The sequence below is a fragment of the Bos javanicus genome, chromosome 9 (assembly GCF_032452875.1).
Source record: "Bos javanicus breed banteng chromosome 9, ARS-OSU_banteng_1.0, whole genome shotgun sequence".
Taxonomy (NCBI): domain Eukaryota; kingdom Metazoa; phylum Chordata; class Mammalia; order Artiodactyla; family Bovidae; genus Bos; species Bos javanicus.
Genome location: NC_083876.1, coordinates 37,059,042 through 37,081,803, shown reverse-complemented (window position 1 = coordinate 37,081,803; position 22,762 = coordinate 37,059,042). Strand labels below are relative to the sequence as shown.

The window sequence follows — 22,762 nt, the reverse complement described above, 5'->3', positions numbered from 1 at the left end:
ATAGTTCTTTTGTGGAGTCTTTAAGGTTTTATATATATAGTATAATGTCATCTATAAATGACAACGGTTTTACTTCTTTCCCTATTTGGATGTCTGTTATCACTTTTTCTTGTCTGATTTCTGTGGCTAGGGCTCCAAATAATATGTTGAATGAAAATGGCAAGGATGGGTATACTTGCCTCGTTCCTGATCTTAGAGGTAAAGTTTTCAGCTTTTCACGGTTGAATATGTTAGTTGTGAGATTGTCAAACGCGGCCTTTATTATCGTGAGGTATACTCCTCCCACTGCCGTGGACTTCCCAGGTGGCACAGTGGTAAATAACCCACTTGCCAATGCAGGAGATACGGGTTTGATCCCTGGGTCAGAAAGGTCCCCTGGAGGAGGAAATGACAAGCCACTCTAGTATTCTTGCCTGAAAAAAATCCATGGACAGAGGAGCCTGGCAAGCTATAGTCCATGGGGTTGCAAAGAGTTGGACATGATTGAGCAGCACACATACACATGTTCCCCCAATCCACTTTGTTATCATAAATGGACATTGAATTTTATCAACTTCTCTTTCTGCAAATTTATCGAGATGATCATATGATTAGGCTATTTGAATCCATTATCTAGTCTTCAACTATTTTGGTATGGAATCAATTAGATAACACTTTATTAAAATACACAATACTTGTTTGTTCTATTCTTTGTTTGGTTCAACTACAAACATTTCAATTACCCACATATTTGAAAATCCTAAGAATGTTGATCATATAGAGAATCCTAAGCATGTTTCCTTCATTATCTAAAGAACTCAATAAAGCATTACAGGAATGTGGGTACCCACTATTGCTTTTGCTATTGTTTATTCTTAACAAGACATATATATATATTGCAACCATAATGAATCATTAATTAATCTGCAACTTTGAGCCAGGAACTATGCTAATATTAGATACTGTCTTGTTTAATTCCCTCAAGACCCTATGAGGCTACATCATTGCTCATATTTCACATATGAAGAATTAATTTTTGTTGGTAACCAAGTATAGAAAGAGCACTTACTGAGATCTGATCATTTCATCATTGAAGTACTTCTACAAAAAGGAAAATGTAAACATAGCTGCTCTTGTTGTCCCTCTCTGTTACCCTACAAAAAATACTAGTAAGTTAATACCAATCTCTAGCTGCTAATCTAGACATGTGGTGTTATAAATAAATTACAGCAGAAAATATTTAAATGAATCTAAAAGTTGTTTTAATTAATACCAAACCTCCCCATTAACTACATTCACCTAAGGCTCCTACTAAAAGCGATGGAAGCACCATGCAGGTGCCTGCCGTGTGTGTGACATTTTGCTAGAGATAATATACATAAGATGAGCCCAAATTGACTTCATCCCTTTATCTATATCCTTAACTGGGTAAATGCCTGCAGAAAAAAAGAGCTGGGGCAGCACACCCACTCCTCTGTGCTACCTAAGCCCTACTCTTCTCTCCCATCTTGAGCCATTTACTCCCTAAGGCTATTGTCTGGGATCAAAAGAATTTACCAGTCTGTTGAATTTAATTCCAACTTCTATACACTGGGTAAATTCAATTGCCCTTAGAAAACATTTATTCATGGCTTCCCAAGATGGCAGAGTAGAAGGGCATGCACTCATTTTCTCCTGTGAGAACTCCAAAAAAATTGCAACTAACCACCAAACAACCATTGACAGGAGAATGGTGGATCCCACCAAAAAAAGATTCCCCAAAAAAGATTCCTCACATCCAAGGGAAAAGGAGAAGCCCCAACAAGATGGTTGGAGGGGCAAAATCATGTTTAGAATAAAACCCTGTACCCGCCAGAGACACTCAGAGGGCTCAGACAAAACCATGTGCGCACCAGAAACCAGCGACTCCACAAGAGACTGAGCCAGACTTGCCTTTGAGCAGCGGAGTGTCTCCTGCAGAGGCACGGGTCAACAGTGGCATGCCCCAGGAGCAGGGCTTCTGGCTGCAGCCAAACTGGGGGCTATGGCGTGTAAGCCCCACCACAGAGTCACTGAACAGACAACCACAAACTGGAGAGCAATTGTACCAAGAAGATCTCACACTGCTGCACAAGTTCTAGGGCCCACAACAGATTTCCCAACCTGGGGATCCCACAAAGGGACTGGGAACCCCCAGGGAATTTGACTTTAAAGGCCAGTGGGATGTGATTACAGAACTTCCACACTACTGGGTAAACAGACTCTTGGAAGGCACAAACAAAACCTTGTGTTCACCAGAACTCAGGAAAAAGGAGCAGTGACATGACAAGAGACTGAGCCAGATGTGTCCGTGAGGGTCCAGGAGTCTCCAGCAGAGGTGTGGCTCAACAGTGGCCGGTCTTGGGGTCGGGGCACTGAATACAACGGTCCTGGCATAAGTCCTTTTGAAGGACTGCCATTACGCCTACCTAGGCCAAAATATAGGCAGGAAACACAGCCCCACCCACCACTAGAAAATTGGATTAAAGATTTACTGAGTATGGCCCTGCCCATCAGAGCAAGACCCAGATTCCCCCACAGACAGTCCCTGTCATCAAGAGGCTTCCCTGAGGACAGACAGAATGGAAACCACAATCATAGAAAAACTAACCATAATGATCACTTGGATTACAGCCTTGTCTAACTCAATGAAGCTATGAGCCAGGCCATGCAGGGCCTCCTAAGACGGATGGATCATGGTGGAGAGTTCTAACAAAACATAGTCCACTGGAGAAGGGAATGGCAAACCACTTCAGTATTCTTGGCTTGAGAACCCCATGAATAGTATGAAAAGGCAAAAACATGCCACTGAAAGGTGAACTCCCCAGGTTGGTGCCCAATATGCTACTGGAGAAAAAGTACCAGAAAGAATGAAGAGGCTGAGCCAAAGTGAAAACAATGCCCAGTTGTATATGTGACTGGTGATGGAAGTAAAATTCAATATTGTAAAGAATAATGTTGCATAGAAACCTGGAATATTAGGTCCATGAATCAAGGTAAATTGGAAGTGGTCAAACAGGAGACAGCAAGCATGAGAATCAACATTTTAGGAATCAGCGAACTAAAATGGATGGGAATGGGCAAATTTAACTCAGATGACCATTATATCTACAAGAGTGGGCAAGAATCCCTTAGAAGAAATAGAGTAACCCTCATAATCCAAAAGAGTCTGAAATGCAGTATTGGGTGCACTCTCAAAAATGACAGAATGATCTCTGTTCATTTCCAAAGCAAATTATTCAATATCACAGTAACCCAAGTCTATGTCCCAACCAATAATGCTGAAGAAATTGAAGTTGAACAGTTCTATGAGGACCTACAAGACCTTATCGAACTAACTAAGTAAAGAAAAAATGTGCTTTTCATCATAGGGGACTAGAATGCAAAAGTAGGAAGTCAAGAGATACCTGGAATAACAGGCAAGTTTGGCCTTGGAGTACAAAATGAAGGAGAGCAAAGGCTAACAGAATTTTGCCAAGAGAATGCAATGGTCATAGCAAACACCCTCTTCCAGCAACACAAGAGACAACTCTACACATGGACATCACCAGATGGTCAACACTGAAATCAGATTGATTATATTCTTTGCAGCCAAAGATGGAGAAGCTCTATACAGTCAGCAAAAACAAGATCGGGAGCTGACTGTGACTCAGATCATGAACTCCTTATTGCCAAATTCAGACTTAAATTGAAAAAAGTAGGGAAAACCACTTTTCCAGGCAATAGTATGGAGTGGATTGCCATTTCCTTCTCCAGGGGATCTTCCCATCCCAGGGCTTGAACCTGGGTCTCCCACATTGTAGACAGACGCTTTACTGTTTGAGCCATCAGGGAAGTTCAGACCATTCAGGTATGACCTAAATCAAATCCCTAATGAGTATACAGTGGAAGTGACAAATAGATTCAAGGGATTAGATTTGATAGACAAAGTGCCTGAAGAACTATGGACAGAGATTCATGACATTGTGTAGGAGGCAGTGATCAAGATCATCCCCAAGAAAAAGAAATGCAAAAAGGCAAAATGGTTGTATGAAGAGGCCTTACAAATAGCTCAGAAAAGAAGAGAAGTGAAAGGCAAAGAAGAAAAGGAAAGATACATCCATCTGAATGCAGAGTTCCAAAGAATAGCAAGGAGAGATAAGAAAGCCTTCCTAAGTGATCATTGCAAAGGAATAGAGGAAACATTGGAATGGGAAAGACTAGAAATCTCTTCAAGAACATTAGAGATACCAAGGGAACATTTCATACAAAGATGGGCCCAATAAAGGACATAAATGGTATGGACCTAACAGAAGCAGAAGATATGAAAGAAGAGGTGGCAAGACTACACTTAAGAACTATACAAAAAAGATCTTCACGGCCCAGAAAACCATGATGGTGGGATCACTCACCAAGAGCCAGACATCCTGGAATGCAAAGTCAAATGGGCCTTAGGAAGCATCAATACAAATACAAATTCCAACTGAGCTATTTCAAATCCTAAAAGATGATGCTTGAAAGTGCTGCATTCAATATGCCGGCAAATTTGGAATACTTAGTAGTAGCCACAAGACTGAAAGAGGATAGTTTTCATTCCAATCCCAAAGAAAGGCAATGCCAAAAATTTTTCAAAACACCACACAATTGCACTAATCTCATACGCTACCAAAGTAATGCTCAAATTCTCCAAGTAAGGCTTCAACAGTACATGAACTGAGAACTTCCAAATGTTCAAGCTGGATTTAGAAAAGGCAGAGGAACCAGAGATCAAATGCCAACATCCACTGAATCATCGAAAAGCAAGATAATTCCAGAAAAACATCTACTTCTGCTTTACTGACTATGCCAAAGCCTTTGACTGTGTGGATTACCACAAACTGTGGAAAATTCTGAAAGAGATGGGACTACCAGACCACCTCCTGAGAAATCTGTATGCAGGTCATGAAGCAACAGTTAGAACGAGACATGGAACAACAGACTGGTTCCACATTGGGAAAGGAGTGCCTCAAGGCTGTATATTGTCACTAGCTTATTTAATTTATATTCAGACTACATCATGTGAAATGCCAGGCTGGATGAAACACAAGTTGGAATCAGGATTGCTGGGAGAAATATCAGTAGCTTCAGATATGTAGATAACACCACCTTTATGGCAGAAAGTGAAAAGGAACTGAACAGCCTCTTGATGAAAGTGAAAGAGGAGAGTGAAAAAGCTGGCTTGAAACTCAACATTCAGGAAACTAAGATCATGGCATCTGGTCCCATCACTTGATGGCAAATAGATGGGGAAACAATGGAAACTGTGATGGACTTTATTTTCTTGGGATCCAGAATCACTGCAGATGGTGATTGCAGCCGTGACATTAAAAGATGCTTGCTCCTTGGAAGAAAAGCTATGACAAACCTAGACAACATATTAAAAAGCAGAGACATTACTTTATTGACGAAAGTCTGTCTAGTCAAAGCTAGTTTTTTCCAGTAGTCATGTATGGATGGGAGAGTTGGACCATAAAGCAAGCTGAGCACTGAAGAATTGATGCTTTTGAACTGTGGTGTTGGAGAAAAACTTTGGAGAGTCCCTTGCACTGCAAGGAGATCCAACCAGTCCATCCTGAAGGAAATCAGTCCTAAATATTCATCGGAAGGACTAATGCTGAAGCTGAAACGCCAATTCTTTGGCCACCTGATGCAAAGAACTGACTCATTGGAAAAGACCCTGGTTCTGGGAAAGATTGAGGCGGAGAAGGGGATGACAGAGGATGAGATGGGTGGATGGCATCACTGACACAATGGACATGACTTTGAGCAAGCTCCAGGAGTTGGTGATTGAATTCAATCACCACCACTAGCTTTGTTGGTAGGGATGCTTCCTAAGGCCCACTCGACTTCATGTTCCAGGATATCTGGCTCTAGTCCAGAGATCACACCATTGTGGTTGTCTGGGTCATGAAGATCTTTTTTGTATGGTTCTTCTGTGTATTCTTGCCACCACTTCTTAATATCTTCTGCTTCTGTTAGGACCATACCAATTCTGTCCTTTACTGTGCCCATCTTTGCATTATATGTTCCCTTGGTATCTCTAATTTTCTTGAAGAGATTTCTAGTCTTTCCCATTCTATTGTTTTCCTCTATTTCTTTGCATTGATCACTGAGGAAGGCTTTCTTATCTCTCTTTGCTATTCTTTGGAACTCTGCTTTCAAACGGGTGTATCTTTCCTTTTCTCCTTTGATGCTTTTGAACTGTAGTATTGGAGGAGACTCTTGACAGTCCCTTGGACAACAAGGAGATCAAACCAGACATCTGAAAGGAAATCAGTCCTGAATATTTTATTGAAAGGACTGATGCTGAAGCTGAAACTCAAATACTTGGCCACTTATGCTGAAGTTGAAGCTCCAATACTTTGGTCACCTGACTTGAAGAGCCAGCTCATTGGAAAAGACCCTGACACTGGGAAAGATTGAGGACAGAAGGAGAAGGGGGAAACAGAGGATAAAATGGTTGGATAGCATCACCATCTCAGTGAACATGAGTTTTAACAAACTTTGGGAGATAGTGAAGGACAGGGATGCCTGGCATACTGCAGTCCATGGGATCTCAAAGAGTTGGACACAACTTAGCGACTGAACAATAACCAGGCAACTTTCACCATAAATATGCCATGATTCGAAGTTAAACTTTCCTATTGTTCTATGTATTTTTCTTTAACTTCTAATTGAAAGATAATTAGTTTACAATGCTGTGTTAGTTTCTGCTGCATAACAACATGAATCAAGCATACATAAATCACCTCCCTCTTAAGCCTCCCTCCCACTCCCATCCTATGTATTTCTCTTGGATATTTTATATGATTTCTCTTGTTTTTTTTTTTTTCCTCCAAATGCCCAATTCTATAAGGCTTTCATTCCCCTCACTTAGGGACTCTCTTAACCTATGGATATGAAAAACAAAGAGTGATGTGTTTTACTACAGACATTTAAACATACCTACATGTAAGTGATTTAAGAATGGGAGCACTAGACTCTGATGGAAGCGTTACTTCTGAGAAATTCACTTTGTTTAAACCCCAAATCATAAATAATGGAACAGAGGAGGAATTTATGCGTATGCTCCACTTCCTATTAACTCAACTCTCAATAACTTGTACTTCATGTGCCCTTTATCTAAAATATGAATCCTAAGCATGTAATTAATAAATAAGTGATGTCCTTAAAATAGGTATTTTAAAATATCTAAACAGAATTAGCTGTGTTCTTGTCAAGCTGTAAGCCTGCACATTCTACTGGACAGGATATTCAATTTAAATCATTAAGATTTTCTGAACAAATGCTTATTAATTGAACCATAGCACTATAGTTGAGTCCCTTTCCACTTCCTCTTGTTAAACCTATTGAGGATGCAATGCAGAGCTATTTGGCAGGTGGCCACATGGTAACGCAGCAGGACATATTTGGCAGGTTCATACTATAAGTTACCAGTTGCCAGACTTTTGCCATTTGGATAGATAGCATCTCTGTCTCTTTTTACTTGTTTTAAATATAAAAAATGTGTTGCCCTTGACAGAATTATAATTCATAGAGGTAATTAATATCATGTTAAGTATATATAATTAATTTAAAACATGAGTCTACAAAATAGTTTGCAAAGCACATGGAATTCTTGCAGGAGAATTTTTTCAAGGTCATGTCAGGTCACCTCTAACAGGAAGGTGACTAGTATGGAACTACAAATATTAGTTGTAAATGGCCATGTTCTACACACAGCCCATTTAATTCCAAAACATGCAAATTATACTTTATACATAGACTATGTACCCTGCAAAGTATCTTTTCTTCCTTTAAATGTTAATAAATCCAAGTTGAGGTGAGTTTGAACTTCTCCATCATTAAAATGTCTTGACTGGTATGACTTTTAGCTGAATTCCCAAGCTGATTTCTTAGGCCCTCTGCATCATACTTGGGAAAAAATGAAATTCTGCTCTGGAAAACTGGGCAGGAAGGGCCCTGCCTTAGGAGATATACTTTAAAAAATTCTGCATATCACAGACAGAAAAAAACTTAGATTAAAAGGAACATAAGAGACTATGTCACTCAGAAGGCAGAGCTCAGTTGGAGCCCCTGAGCTACACCTGGAACCCTAAACAACTGTCTTCCTGACCAGCACCATTTAAGTGCCAGGGAAACACTTTAACCCATCGTTTGCCCTATACCCTCAAAATGGAAGTCCACAGTGCTTAAATATATGTGAGATGTGTCATTGCCAACACTGGAGATGGACACTGCTTCAAAGTGATTTGGGAGGCCAACACATGGAGAAAGTAGAAAAATGAATTAACTAAATTCTTCCTCTCACATAGTATGAATGCAGTAAGTTTTGCATGATGATTTTCCAGTAGCACTGAAAGCATCCATTTTTAGGATTCTCTTTGTGTTTCAGTTTGTGGTTCTGAAGGCACTCAGAGATTACCTTGGATACACAAAAGTTGCAATGATGATCAATAAACTTTTTGCAGTATTAAACAATTTCTATCACCCTTAAATTTATGTATCTGTGGTCAAGTAACGTACCTAATAGTCCTGACTATTTACAGGACTATTTAAGGACAACTAGATGAACACTGAATGTTAGAATGTTTTAACAAAAATATTTAACAAATTTCAATTTTTAAAGATCAGTTTTTTTAAATATATTTGAAAAAATAAACATTTAAATATTTTAATACTTATTACATTTGATATATGAAAATGAAAAATTGCACTTGCCTTTATGTTAGTAGACAAATTTAATATTTTGGGAAAATATACTTTCTTGAAAACATAAAAACTACTTTTAATATTTTATATTTAATTTGCATCTTGATAAAAATGTTTTCAATGGGTATACTTTTAAGGCTTTAGATAGTGACTGCCAATACACAAAAATAATGTAAAAATGTTGATAATAGCAACATCATTAGAGCAGAAATGTGCTAAAATAAATAACATGTATTTATATTATTAGCCATCAAACATACTTGGTTCATAAACAGAATATTCAAATATGTGCAATAATAATTCAATTTTCTTTGATATCTCAACTTTCAGCATATAAAAAATTATAGCTTTGCAGAAATTCTTTTGATATGAAAGTATATTTGACAGAGTATGAAGTTTGAATAAATTAAAAAGTTGATACCTCAGTTTATACCTTTTAAATATTTAGACACATGGTATATGTCTAGTATACAATTTTATTCTTATCCTTGCCCCTCAAATGTTGGGAAAGGCCTGTTTAACAATGTAAATGTTTACCATGGATGGATATCACATCTTGAATTAAGGCAGCCTGTATAAATGAAATGCCTATCCATGTTTGTTATTTCATTCAAAATATGTGTACATAGCACAGTAGCTTTAAAAAATGAATCATGAAAAAAAATCACAATACATAATGTTTGGACCAACTTACTTAGTATTTGCTTTATGGCAAACATTCATAAATGGTAGACTTAAATTATCCCCAGTTTGGCACAAATACTACTCAGAATTAACATGAAATTAGCAGAGAATTGGAGCTTAAGAATCATTTTCACAAAATCTATATCTAAACACCCATTTTCAGTTAACATCAGTTCCACTTTTAGAATCTTGTTCTATAAGGGATCAGTTAAATGGTGAATGAAATGTTTGCTGGCACACTCAAAGTTCATAGGAGGCACTTATTTGTCCATTATTATCTACCTTAATTATGCATAGTGGTCTTTTCCTCTACTGTCTTTTTCACAACAATTACAACATCCAAAGCATGAGGTTAATAAGGCTGGAGACTTTAAAGTCAGATTGGAAATAAAGGGAAACATCAACAAGTTTGTCACCATAGAGAAGCATTCTTACAAAGATATCCCAACATTTCCTTTAAGAATGATTGCATTTGCAACAATATAAAAATCCAACAGAGAATCCCAGCAGATATTGGGTTGACCAAAAAATTATTCTGAATGAACTTTTTGGTCAACCCAAGAGAAATTCATATAGGTACAACAACCTGTATTGGATAACTGAAAAAAAAAAAAAAGCAATTCTTTTCAGAAGTTAAGGATCAATTTTGACAAAACAGAGATCTCTGGAAGCCATATTTTAATATTAAATCATGAAAATAACTATGAAAGTGAAGTTGCTCAGTCGTGTCCGACCCCATGGACTGCAGCCTACCAGGCTCCTTTGTCCATGGGATTTTCCAGGCAAGAGTACTGGAGTGGGTTGCCATTGCCTTCTCCGTGGTTACCTCTTAAGTAACTTTAATTCAAAATAATCAATATGCCACCAAGGCACACTTTAGGATGTACTACCCTGGTGCAATACTTTCACCTGATGCAAAGAGCTGTCACGCGAGTGTATGTTCCTCGGCTCTTTGTCTTGTCACAACAAAGATTTGGAGTGACGGACATTAAAGCCCCTCGGAGTGTCACAGCTCTCAGGTCTTGGATAGACCACGTTATAGCTCTCAGGTCTCGAATGGACCGTGTTATAGCTCTTAGACAAATCAGTGTTACAGCTCAGTGTTACAGCTCTATTTTATTTAGAAGATAGCAGGAAAATCAATCTTCAAGGCATGAGGGCACATCGATCCAAAGACACAAGAAGAGCGCCCCAGTGCGCGGGAGAGAGAGAGAGAGAGAGCTGGCTTTGGTTCTTCTATTTATATGTTTCTCTCTCCCTGGGCCTGTCCTATATAAATTGGGCCAGCCAGGAGTGTTGTTTGTTTTACCTGAGGTCCTCACTCCGGTCCTCGGACCTTCTTTTATTCTATTTTCACGGGCTTTTCCCTTCCTTGTCTTTTAGCTACCGTCATTTTGGACTCCTTTTCCCTATTCTACCTACCTAACATTCCCCCCTCAAGAGATGGGAGGCCCAATTCTTTGGGAATAGGGGCATTGAGGTCTTTCTGGCTACTTCCTGCTGAACTGGGACAGTGAGGGGTATTGGGCCTCCCCCAGTTGCTAGTCTCAAGCCTCAGAGTCTTTATAGTGGTGTCCAAGGGTGTATGATATTTTCCATGGTCGGCTGTAGTTTATATCTTTGTTGAACTGGCACTGCATGTTGTAGCTTGTTGACCTGGTGGCAGAGGCTTAGCCTCTATGGTCTCAAAATTGGAGACTACTGCATACCCGGCTCTTCTTTTTCCATCCAAGACAAAGTTGCTTCCATCAGTGTATCAGATTTCCTCAGGATTGGTCAGAGAATCTTCTGACAATCCCTCTTGGGGTTTTGTCCAGTGGTCCAAAGTTTCTTAACCGGAAGTCTTCTGGAATCTGAGACTGGGCCGTGTGAGCTTTCTGCTGAGTTCATTTTTCGCTGTCCCGGTTTCCAGCACGATGGGCCCTATTCCAGCACTATAGAGTATTTAAAAACAAGGGATGGATTATTTAACAATATGAAAAAAATATACACATGCAAAGGAAGTGGATAGTTATTTGAAAGTAACATTTTATTATTATTCACTCAATCCAACAAACGATTCCTTTCTTCAGAGATTTTTCAATCCTAGATCAATGTTCATGTAATATTTCTAAATTTAGCTTTGTATATCACTTAAGGTCATTATGAAAGTAAAAGTTTTTAAAGATATTCTCTTTACTTGTTACAATTCAATTGTGTTGTGGCGTGCCCAGCATGACTCTGTGACAGCTGGTTGCCAGAAAGCACTCTGTTGTTTTGCTAATAATCAGATTTTACTGTCGTTGGAAAAAATAGGAAATGATGTGGACTAAAAAGGGATTTTGTCTTAAACATTTTGGGAAAAAATATAGAAAACTTCAAATGCCATTTTGAGAGAGCTGGAAAAATAAAGCCATGTGTCCATCTTGGACATTTTATTAAGTGTTGCATTGTTGAATGGGGATTTCTTGGTGTGCTAGCCAACAAAGAAAGGTCTAGAAGTTCTTTATTATAATTATTATTTTAGAATTTCTCTTCAAATCAGACCATATAATTTCTATAAATCAATTACATTTGTTAACATTTATGCATACTTTTATGAATTTTCATGCTATAATTTAATTTTAACTTTGCTTTGAGAGTTGATAATTATTATAAAGTGGCACAATTCATTTTTATAACCATTTAAGTTTAATTCTGTGATGTATACCACATTTGTATACAAAGAAAGCTCTTTGGTAAGCTTTCTTTGTATACAAATGTGGTATATAAAAGCTCAATGATACATACAAATGGTATATACAAAAGCTCAATGATAAGTAAAAAGAAAAGTTTTTTACTTCATAGTATCAAACATTCTTCAAATATTCTAAATGAGACTTTTAAAATTTTAATGATCTTTTATCTGCATGTATAATATTTGTCTGGGGTCTGCCATCAGAGTGTCCTTTAACATGAAAGTTTCTCAGTCATGTCCAACTCTTTGTGACTCTATGGACTATACACAGTCCACGGAATTCTCCAGGCCAGAATACTGGAGTGAGCAGCTGTTCCCTTCTCCAGGGGATCTTCCCAACCCAGGGATCAAACCCAGGTCTCCTGCATTGCAGGAGGATTCTTTACCAGCTGAGCCACCAGGGAAACACCTTTTCTATAATAAACACTACCAAATATCAGTATAAGGGTGGAATGATAAGAATGTGTTTTCTAGAACAAGGTAACTTACATAAATTGGCATAACACTGAGAAATTGTACTTCTTTGGAAGAATCATAATGATACTATGCTAGGATACTTTTTTATATCTGCATTTATCTATTTATTTATTCATATTCAAAGTCATGAGCTCTCCACATAGTTTTCTGCATAAGTGCATTGTACTGTGTTTACGAATCAACAAAGACTATTTTTTAAAATATTGATTTGTAGACTATGTAGATTTATGCTCTCATTTCTTTTCATGTCAAAGGATCTTGGTTGTATTTTTGTATTTAACATATTTAATACTGATATCATTAGCCTGCAAACTACCTAGAACTAAAGGGACATAACGTTGGTCAAACACCATAGTCTCATTCATTCTCATTAGAAGATACAACTATTCATGAAGAAATTTCTGGATTTTATCATATATTAATCTCTAAAAGTGAGTAACACAGAGAGCCTTAAATTTCTACATTTTGCACTGATACTTATATGGATAAATCAATAGGAAAAAAACCCATGTCCAGTTTGCCTTCAGTGAAATTGCAGGGTGGAGGGACTCCTATCCCATGCATGACTTGAAGCAGATCAAAAAACTAGGGAAAATATGGTATGAAGAGCTTGATATATCTTCACTTAAAAACAGTGTGGCTAAGTTCCCAGGGAAATGCTATCGATAAATTGCAAAGTTCCCCTGGCCTCCTTTTTCTCTTGAGCAAGTTTTGGGCTTACGTACCATCAGACCAGAGGCACTGCCCACCAGGTTCTGTGGTAACTGCAGAGAAACTGCCTGGTCCCTAGGAGCTCCCTACATACTCCTGTTATACTTTAAATGCTTAATCAAAAATTAAATACCATTTTCCCATAAAACAAGAGTGTGTAGTGACTTTAATAGCTAAAAATGTTCTCTGAAGAAAGACAAGAGCTATTATCTGGAAAGTTGCAGTTTGAAATGTAGTCCCCAGACCAAGGAAGGGCATCAGTATCACTGCGAGCTATTGGAAATGCAGATTCCCTAACCCCACCTGAGATCTGTGAATTGGAGGCTGGATTTTAACAAGGTCCTGAGGTGACTCAAATGCACCTTCAAATTTGAGTATCACAGATCTAGAACAGTTCTCATAGGATTCATGGTGAATGAACTGTTTCTATTAGTAATTTATTTATAACTTTACATGAACAATAAAATAAAGATAAATTACTAGGATAATGAAAGAAATATAAACAGATAAACTATAATTCTGGCTTTTCTATTATTAGAATCAGTTAGAACCAACATGGAAGAGTTAGAACCAGACATGGAACAACAGACTGGTTCGAAATCGGGAAAGGAGTACCTCAAGGCTGTATATTGTCACCTAGCTTATTTAACTTATATACAGAGTACATCATGTGAAATGCTGGGGTAGATGAAGCACAAGCTGAAATCAAGGTTGCCGGGAGAAATATCAATAGCCTCAGACATGCAGATGACACAACACTTACGGCAGAAAGGGAAGAAGAACTAAAGAGCCTCTTGATGAAAGTGAAAGAGAAGAGTGAAAAGGTTGGCTTAAAGCTCAACATTCAGAAAACTAAGATCATGGCATCTGGTCCCATCACTTCATGGCAAATAGATGGGGAAACAATGGAAACTGTGACAGACTTTATTTTTCTGGGCTCCAAAATCACTGCAGATGGTGACTGCAGCCATGAAATTAAAAGACACTCGCTCCTTGGAAGAAAAGCTATAACTAAAATAGACAGAATATTAAAAAGCAGAGACATTACTTTGCCAACAAAAGTCCATCTAGTCAAAGCTATAGTTTTTCCAGTAGTCATGTATGGATGGGAGAGTTGGATCATAAAGAAAGCTGAGCACAGAATTGATGCTTTTGAACTGTGGTGTTGGAGAAGACTCTTGAGAGTCCCTTGGAGTGCAAGGAGATCAAACCAGTCAATCCTAAAGGAAATCAGTCCTGAATATTCATTGTAAGGACTGATGCTTAAATTTCAATACTTTGGCCACCTGATGCAAAGAACTGACTCATTGGAAAAGACCCTGATGCAGGAAAAATTGAAGGCAGGAGGAGAAGGCAACAACAGAGGATGAGATGGTTGGATAATGTCACTGACTTGATGGACATGAGTTTGAGCAAGTTCTGGGAGTTGTTGATGGACAGGAAAGCCTGGTGTGCTGCAGTCCATGGGGTCACAAAAAGTCAGACATGACTGAGCAAATAAACTGAACTGAACTGATTATCAGAATCACAGACAATGCAACATTCTATTAAATTTGTAAGGTGTTTGGTGATAACTTTTCACAGATGTGCAATATCAAGATCATTGTCTGCTTTACTAATAATTGTTGTTTCATAAAATCTATTATAATCTATAGAAGTTCTATTCTTTTCAAGCTTTTAACTTTTATTTTTGCTTTTCAATTTTATCAGCCACTGAAAAGCAGGTTGCATACCTTCCTCACATGCATGCAAGTATTAAAATCATTTGAAAATACAAAAACAGAGAGACAAGAAATTCCAGTGGTCTGATTCCCATCTTTAAACATTTGGGACCAAACTGTTTCTTATCTTGCAGATGCACAAAGAATGTATTTCATAGTTTAAGCTGTCTTGGCAGAATTTCCTCCCTTTCATCCTCTCACCTCAGGGTACACTAACAGTACTTTACAATCAGTTTCCATATTATCATAATAAAGAGAATAGTCTCTACTTTAGTACATTAAACTTACCTAACTTGCAAATCTTACTCCATTGCTAGGGTACTCTTACACTAAGAGTCTACACTAGATGTGTTTTTATTTTAATGGCAAGACTTCTGTGTGCATTACCTACATCCTAACCCAAGCTCCTAATCTAGATAGTGACTCGGGAAGATTTTTCTACCACAATGGACACATCATCATATCAATGCTCCTCTGCAAAACAAACCCCAAACCAGATTTGTTTAAAATTTAATCTATTGTAGTTTTACTTTTATACAGTTTAGAGCTAGCATTTAACTGTCATTAATGAAGATAAAAAAACTCTTCCTTCACGTTATCAACATGTTCAGATTGCACAGATACTAAAGGAATTGCTGTTTTAATAATAAATTAAATAATTTATTGCTGTTTTAATAATATGTCCATTTGTCAAGGGCAAATTAAAAAAAAATACCCTGAGAGTTGTGTTTATTCTATGCTTAGGCCTTCCATAGAATTAAGCAATTCCTGAAAACATCAAACTTAGATCAGTAAAAACATCAGTAAAAACAGATGCATAATCTTACTTTGCAGATTTTTCCAATGTTTCTAAGAAAGCATTTTTGAATCAGCCTTCACTACTACTTCAGTAGTTGTATATGATTTCTTATTTTTATCAAAGTGCTACTTTACAAAAAGACTTAAAATCAGTAATACACAGATGTGAAATATTAAACATCTGCTTCTCTAAGCTTTTGTTTTCTAGAATCCTTTTGGCTTTAAACCTATGGTTTATGATTCATATGTTATTGACTTGACTTTGAATGATTTCTTTACCTTAGCCAAACATATTAACTAATAAACAACTGTGATTTCAGCATTCCACAATCATTTATGGCTATAAAATGGAACTCAGCATATGACAAATCATTATTCCAAATAAAGGCAGCAGAAACTCTTTCAATCTTTATTTCTGTAGAATCCCCACCATCATCAGCAGCATCATTTCAAGTATTTCTATAGCCATATTTAGAGAAAGGCTTTTTTTTTAACCAAAAATTATCCAGGGAAGCTTATTTTTACCATACATTAATGAGAAATATATATAAATAATATATTTTGTTTGTTATTATATTAGAAATTTAACTTGATTAAAATATAATGATTGAAAATGACAAGTTGTAAGAATAAACACATATTTATGTTCTCTCATATTTCTCTACCTTTTGGGGTTACAGTTGACTAACCCAGTTGTCATGCATTCTTATAACACATGATTATTATGCACATCATGCCATATATTATACACCATAGAAGTTTGAGAGTAGTCAAACTGAACTGTACCCTGTTCATAGAGACAAGTCATGACTTCAAATATTGCAACAATATTAAATTGTAGTTGAAGCTTCTAAACGCCTACTCAATTTTTGTACATAATTTCACTGCAGAGTATAAAATACTATTTACAGGAGAAGGGACTAGCAACCCATTCCAGAATTTTTGCCTGGGAAATCTTATGGACAGAGGAGCCTGGTGGGCTGTAGTCCATGGGGTTGCAAAGAATACTGGAGTGGGTTGCCAAGAATACTGGAGTGGGTTGCCATTTCCTTCTCCAGGAGATCTTCCCAACCCAGGGCTCAAACCCAGGTCTCCTGCATTGCAGGCAGATTTTTTTTTTCCACCTGAGCCACCAGGGAAGCCAAAAAGCATGAGACTTGACGGATCAATTAACACTTACTTACACTGGAGTGGGAGGAGTTTTCCAGGTGGAGCTAGTGGTAAAGAATCCACTTGCCAAGGCAGGAGACATAAGAGACACGGATTCAATCCCTGGGTTGGGAAGATCCCCTGGAGGAGGGCATGGCAACCCACTCCAGTATTCTTGCCTAGAGAATCCCATGGACAGAGGACCCTGATGGGCTACAGTCCATAGGGTTGCAAAGAGTTGGACACGACTGAAGCCACTGAGCACGCACACACCCACCAGGTAGTGGACAACATTTTGACAAACTCTAATACAGGGCAACTTTCAATTCTATTTGGTTTATTTCACCATGTGTATGCTGAGCACTCTTTTGTACTATGTGCTATACCTATATGAGACATGCTAAAGGTTTACTTAAGAAGACAGACAAGGAAATGGATGATATTTTCATATATGCAATTGCATAGGATTTACTTAAGAGTTCCCAAAGATGCAACCAAGTTCAAATAGGAGATCAGGGAAATTTTGCTATATAATATAATGACTGAACTGCATACATTAAAAATGAGTGGTGGCAATAAAACACAGGAAAGTTTTTCATAGAGAGAGAATTTCCTAAGGATTAGCGTGGCATAAATGTGTACTGGAGGAAACGGTTGAAGAGAGTAAGGACATAATGAACACTTCAGGGCTTCTCAAGGGTGACGTGCAAGGCAGGACATGAGAGAAGGTGGAACTGGAGAAAAAGAAAATACACTTTATGGAACCCAGGCTTTGGACCCAGGATATCCACTAAGAGGGAAAGCAATTTGTTTCTTTTGTGTGATTTGCTTCATTTATGAACATATGGGAATCAGGCATAAAATCATCCCATTTCATCGATGTCCAGTCTATTATGGAACACTCAGCTATTGTGCATCAACCTTTTCTTAATGGTCTTTAAACTCTTCTGATATTCCTGTCATTCCAAATTTCCCTTGATAACTATGCATAACTAGTCTTTAGTTTCTCAAGGACTGATCATCCATATTAAATGTTATTCCAGAATGTTGCTTCTCTCCCACAAACTGGGTCTTTCTCTTTGATATATTGCTATATTCATCAGATCAAGAGGATTAAAAGAACAGGTTATTCTGACTTTGGACAATTTCATTGCCTATAGGCAGATAGGAATTTTGAAAAAATATGGTGAGAAGATGTATGTTGAAAGTGACTAGAAAAAGAAATGTTGGTTGGGGGGGTTCTTTTCTATAATTTTCTTTTATACAGGCTCTTCCTCAGTCTATCCCTCATAATTACAAATAATTAAAATCACCGTGTTGTGAGGTTGGATTCCCTTTCTAACTTCCTTTCATGTGAACCTTAAGTAGCTGCCTATCTCTTTTAAAGCTGACTTTGCCCATGAATCCATCTACTCACTGTGAAAATAATTTGATCACTCTGAAGTGCTATTGATTTTTTACTTTATATCCTATTTCATTCTATCTGGGTAGGAAAACTGGATGTTACCCTTTCCAATTAATTAAGGTGTTTATCCTGAAGTTACATTACTTAAAGGTAAGAACTTAACTTTTACCACAGTATATGTTTGGAAACTGTGTCACAAAACAGATGATTTCTAAATAAAATCTACTTTTACATAGAAATAAATGAAAATCATACTGTTTATTTTTCTTCCATTTGTTTAAATATCTCTGTTTTTACTAGCCCTAGCTACTCAGAATAAGAGAAATCAAAAATAAATTTATCTTCCACTTTGTGAATTAACTTTGGACATATAAAATTTTAGAAGCAGCCTTTACAATCATTTAACCTCCTAGGGCAATGCTCTTTACTGAATAATATTAGTGTGAATGCCTACCATAAAAAAGAAATTAGCACATAAAAATACAATTGAATGCTACAATAGAGGCACTGTAATTTGTTACAAATTGAAGAATAATTAATTTGTTTTCTAATTTAGAATTTGAAACAATTTTTTTACTTGGTTTGGGATCCCTGCCATTTGAGATCACTGTTCAGGAAAGTTTTAACTACAGACTTCTTTTTCCTTATGTCAACGACAAATTGGCACTTGCCTATCAACTACAAATCGGCACTTGCCAAGAGCATTTGCCAGTGACTGAACAACAATGGTGTTTGCCATCTGCCTCTGTGGAGACTGAACTCTGTGCTGCTGCAGTTGACCTCCAACACCTCTTGAGGGATTTCAGGGTGGAGTGAGGCACTCTGTGCTCAAGGGACTCTGGTCAAACAGGTCTTTAGATAGTTAGATATCTTCAGAACTGATTTCGTGATTTCAATCCTTCCACCTCTTCATATCTAGAAAATCACTAAGTCCCCTCATGGTGACATCAGCTTCTCCTGACTAGCAGAAAACCTTTTGTATAGTAAGTGCTTGCATTGAACTCCCCCCTCCCCCAAATCTTATATAGTGACCTCCTCTGACTGCCCCTTTGGAGCCGTTTCTCAGAGCTATCTGAGGTCTGTCTCCTGGGCTGCAGTCCTCATTTTGTCCCAAATAAAACTTAACTAACAACTCTCAAGTTGTGCATCTTTTTTAGTCCACACTTACGTGAATATCCTTATCAAAAAAAGAGACTTCCAAAATGATTCTATAGACTTGAGAGCATTTTCAAGGTCCTAAAATAAGCAGTTAGTGTATTTAAACTTGATGTTTCTTAAAATGAAAACAAATTTTTAAAGAAAGGACAAGCCCAATACTTTCTCCCATTTTCTTCTACTAACTCAGGTAGTTTCTCCCCCCAAATTTTTTGATATCTGCATAATGAGCATTTGAAGTAAGCACCATCATCGTGTCATTCATCATTGCTATAGGACTATTTTAAGATACAGTTGTCACCAGCCTTAACATTTTATTATAGAAATGAAAGCTATATCAACAAGTACCCAATAACTTTTCAAAAGAAACCTCTAAATTGCATCCAAAGACTTGTGAAGTCTGGACTAAGAGGTACTGATTTGCCAGTATTTACTTGGGGTTGTGAATGCCAAATAGCGAATAAAAGGCATTGTCACTCGAGGTGTGAATGCTAATTGGTCAGGAAGTAATGAGAGATGCGGTGAAGTTTGAAGTTATAGGAAATGACTAAGTGTAAGTAGCAGTCTGGTAAGGTGCTGAAAGTCACTGGCTTAGAATTCACTATCCTCTGCCTCCACTGTTTCTTCTACAGAACTGCTTCAGACTCTCCAGCACAAGAATAAGTCATAAAAGCCAACAATTACTTGAGTTGTTTCCAAATTGTTTCAATTCTTATGCAAGGGCTAACCATTGCTGGGTCATTATTTAATTATGAAAACAATTCAGAATTCTTAAAAGGATACCAAAGTTTTATATCAACATATATAATGAATAATTTGACTTTGCATCCTCTGGGATTCTTGCATTTCTCTTACATTAAAGCTATTTTTTAATTTTGACTTCTCCACTGGACTCTGGATTTTCCAAAGCAGAGCTCATGTCAAGCTATAAGCGTCTCTACTCAGCATCCCCTCCAGTGCCTACATAAACAAGGTGCTCAAAAAATGTTTTCTTTTAAATTCCATTCTTTTCCACAGACATGATTCTTTCTATTCTATGGTTGCTTATTCCCTTCATTATTTTTTTTTTTTTGGTGTTATTTCCTCCTCCACCCAGAAGTTTGCATTGATAAAAGTTAAAAATAACAAAAACCCTACATGCTTTGTGTTTGCAAATAATCTCATGGATGGAGTTCACATCTTTGATCTATTTCTTTCCTTTGTTCACATCTGTTGTCCATTTTAATAGAAATTCTCTCTCAGGGCTTGAATTGCAACTTTTGATTCACCACCAGGCTTTTGTCTACTGGTCCCCAGCATGGGGTAGCAGACACCAGAGATTTTCATGGGAGGAAAAGATAGAGAATAAACCTCAACTAACCCTCTAAAGAATAAATTTAATATCTTGACCACCCTTTCCTTTGGAGTAGGGAGATATTCCTAGGGTAGGTCAAACACTCAGAACTGTGTTGAAAGGCTACATGGCACTTCATTCCTACTCAAGAACATGTAATGTTTAAACCAGAATTAAATGCTTGTGTTTAAAAAAAAAAAGGAAAAGAAAAAATGTTAAAAAGAAAACAAACCCTCTGGATTAAGACATTATTCATGATGGATTTGCTAAATGATTCCCAAAATTAGCTATTCACACTCAAACGTGACACCAGTATCATACCAAATCTTATGTGTGGTATGTATTTGTGTTTGCATGTGTGTTTGAAAACATGGGTTATGAAAGGAGAGGAATAGGTTAATTAGACATTCAAGCAAAACACTTGATTTGTGATTTTATAAAAAAAATAGCCACCTAACAGCTAAAACTGTATAAAGCTGTCTTATGAAGAGAGTCTCAGTGTGTACTCGCAAAAGCTATTTAGACTTGGTCCTCCCAGCTGCCAGGGTTACTATTTATTTGGAAGATTCTTGGTCAGTTGGATTTCTATCAGGTCCTTTGTATTTTAACAGAATATGAAGGAAATGGCAACCCGCTCCAGTGTTCTTGCCTGGAGAATCCCAGGGACGGGGGAGCCTGGTGGGCTGCCGTCTATGGGGTCGCAGAGAATCGGACACGACTGAAGCGACTTAGCAGCATGCTTATATAATTCTTTTTGATAATGTGTCCTTATTATTTTATTTCCAAAACAAGAAGAAATAACCCCAGAAGCCTTCATTAACCTCTGAGATTCTGTTTCTCATTCATCAGAGAATTAACTCTTTTGAATTACATTCCAATCCCTTCCTTCAGTACTAAGAGGCTGTTCTAGCCATGAGTGATGGGATAGAGGAGGGAAGAAGATATTTGTAAGCAAATAAGATGCAGTTTCAGAGGATTATTTTTCTTTGAAAGTTTCACGTTTGGAGTTTATGTCCAGAGAAGTCTAAGGGAAAAAGGGCCATCAGTTGCTCTGCTCTCCCAGAATAGCCCCTTGTCTTTTGAAGATTCCCTAGTGAGATAAACAGTCTTGTGTCTCTAACACAAAGTGAGATGGGAAGAGACCTCATTACCACTCAGTGGAAGAGAAGAGACAAATCGAGTCTCCTTAGTTTCTTCTCCACTAGCTCCCTTGACCCTTGACCCTCCTGGATAAGGACAAGTTGATCCCCTAATAGGACACACTTTGTTGACTCTAGCAGTTACTATTTCAAAACAGAATATTCTGTGTGTAAAGGTAAATTTTTCTTTCAAAAGACAATTGTGAAAAATGTGAGTAAATATAAATATTCCAGCTTCAAGTTTATGCATGCTGCTGCTGCTAAGTCGCTTCAGTCGTGTCCGACTCTGTGCGACACCAGAGACGACAGCCCACGAGGCTCCCCCATCCCTGGGATTCTCCAGGCAAGAACACTGGAGTGGGTTGCCATTTCCTTCTCCAATATGGTTTATGCATACGTTGGGTAAAACATGGCATTAGTGTGAACGTTTTTAAGGTTCATACTATGAACATATTAGTGTGACAGAACTAAAATTTTGCATAAATGAAAGTTCCTCTCACCTTGGCCACCTGTCTCACAAATGAGTGCCATCATTCATGGAACCACGAGGCAACTGGATTGAGAAAAACTCGTCTTCATTATCAGGAAATCAACTCAAAACAATTTTTAAAGTATTCAGCATAAATCATATTAATTTAGAAGATCCACTACAAAAAAATTAAAACATCAATTTATATATCACTTGTCTCTCTCTCTCTCTTTTTTTTTTTTTACTTTTTATCAGCCTAGAAATTGCCTAAACATGCA

General features: G+C 37.6%; 1 protein-coding gene across 9 annotated transcripts in view; it reads right to left on the bottom strand.

Annotated features, from left to right (window-relative positions):
* Positions 1–22,762, bottom strand: part of LOC133253824 (uncharacterized) — a 175,966-nt gene that overhangs the window by 63,438 nt on the left and 89,766 nt on the right. For 4 of the 9 annotated variants that reach the window (XR_009738455.1, XR_009738456.1, XR_009738457.1 and 1 more), the window contains 2 exons: positions 22,516–22,662; positions 11,121–11,345 (listed from right to left, as the gene is read on the bottom strand). The exons of 2 other annotated variants lie outside the window; for them this stretch is intronic. The gene's annotated coding sequence lies outside the window, so the exon portion shown is untranslated. Of the gene's footprint in view, positions 1–11,120; positions 11,346–14,769; positions 22,663–22,762 lie in introns of those variants that run through there. 3 more of the 9 variants (XM_061427540.1, XM_061427537.1, XM_061427542.1) reach the window with 2 other exon arrangements.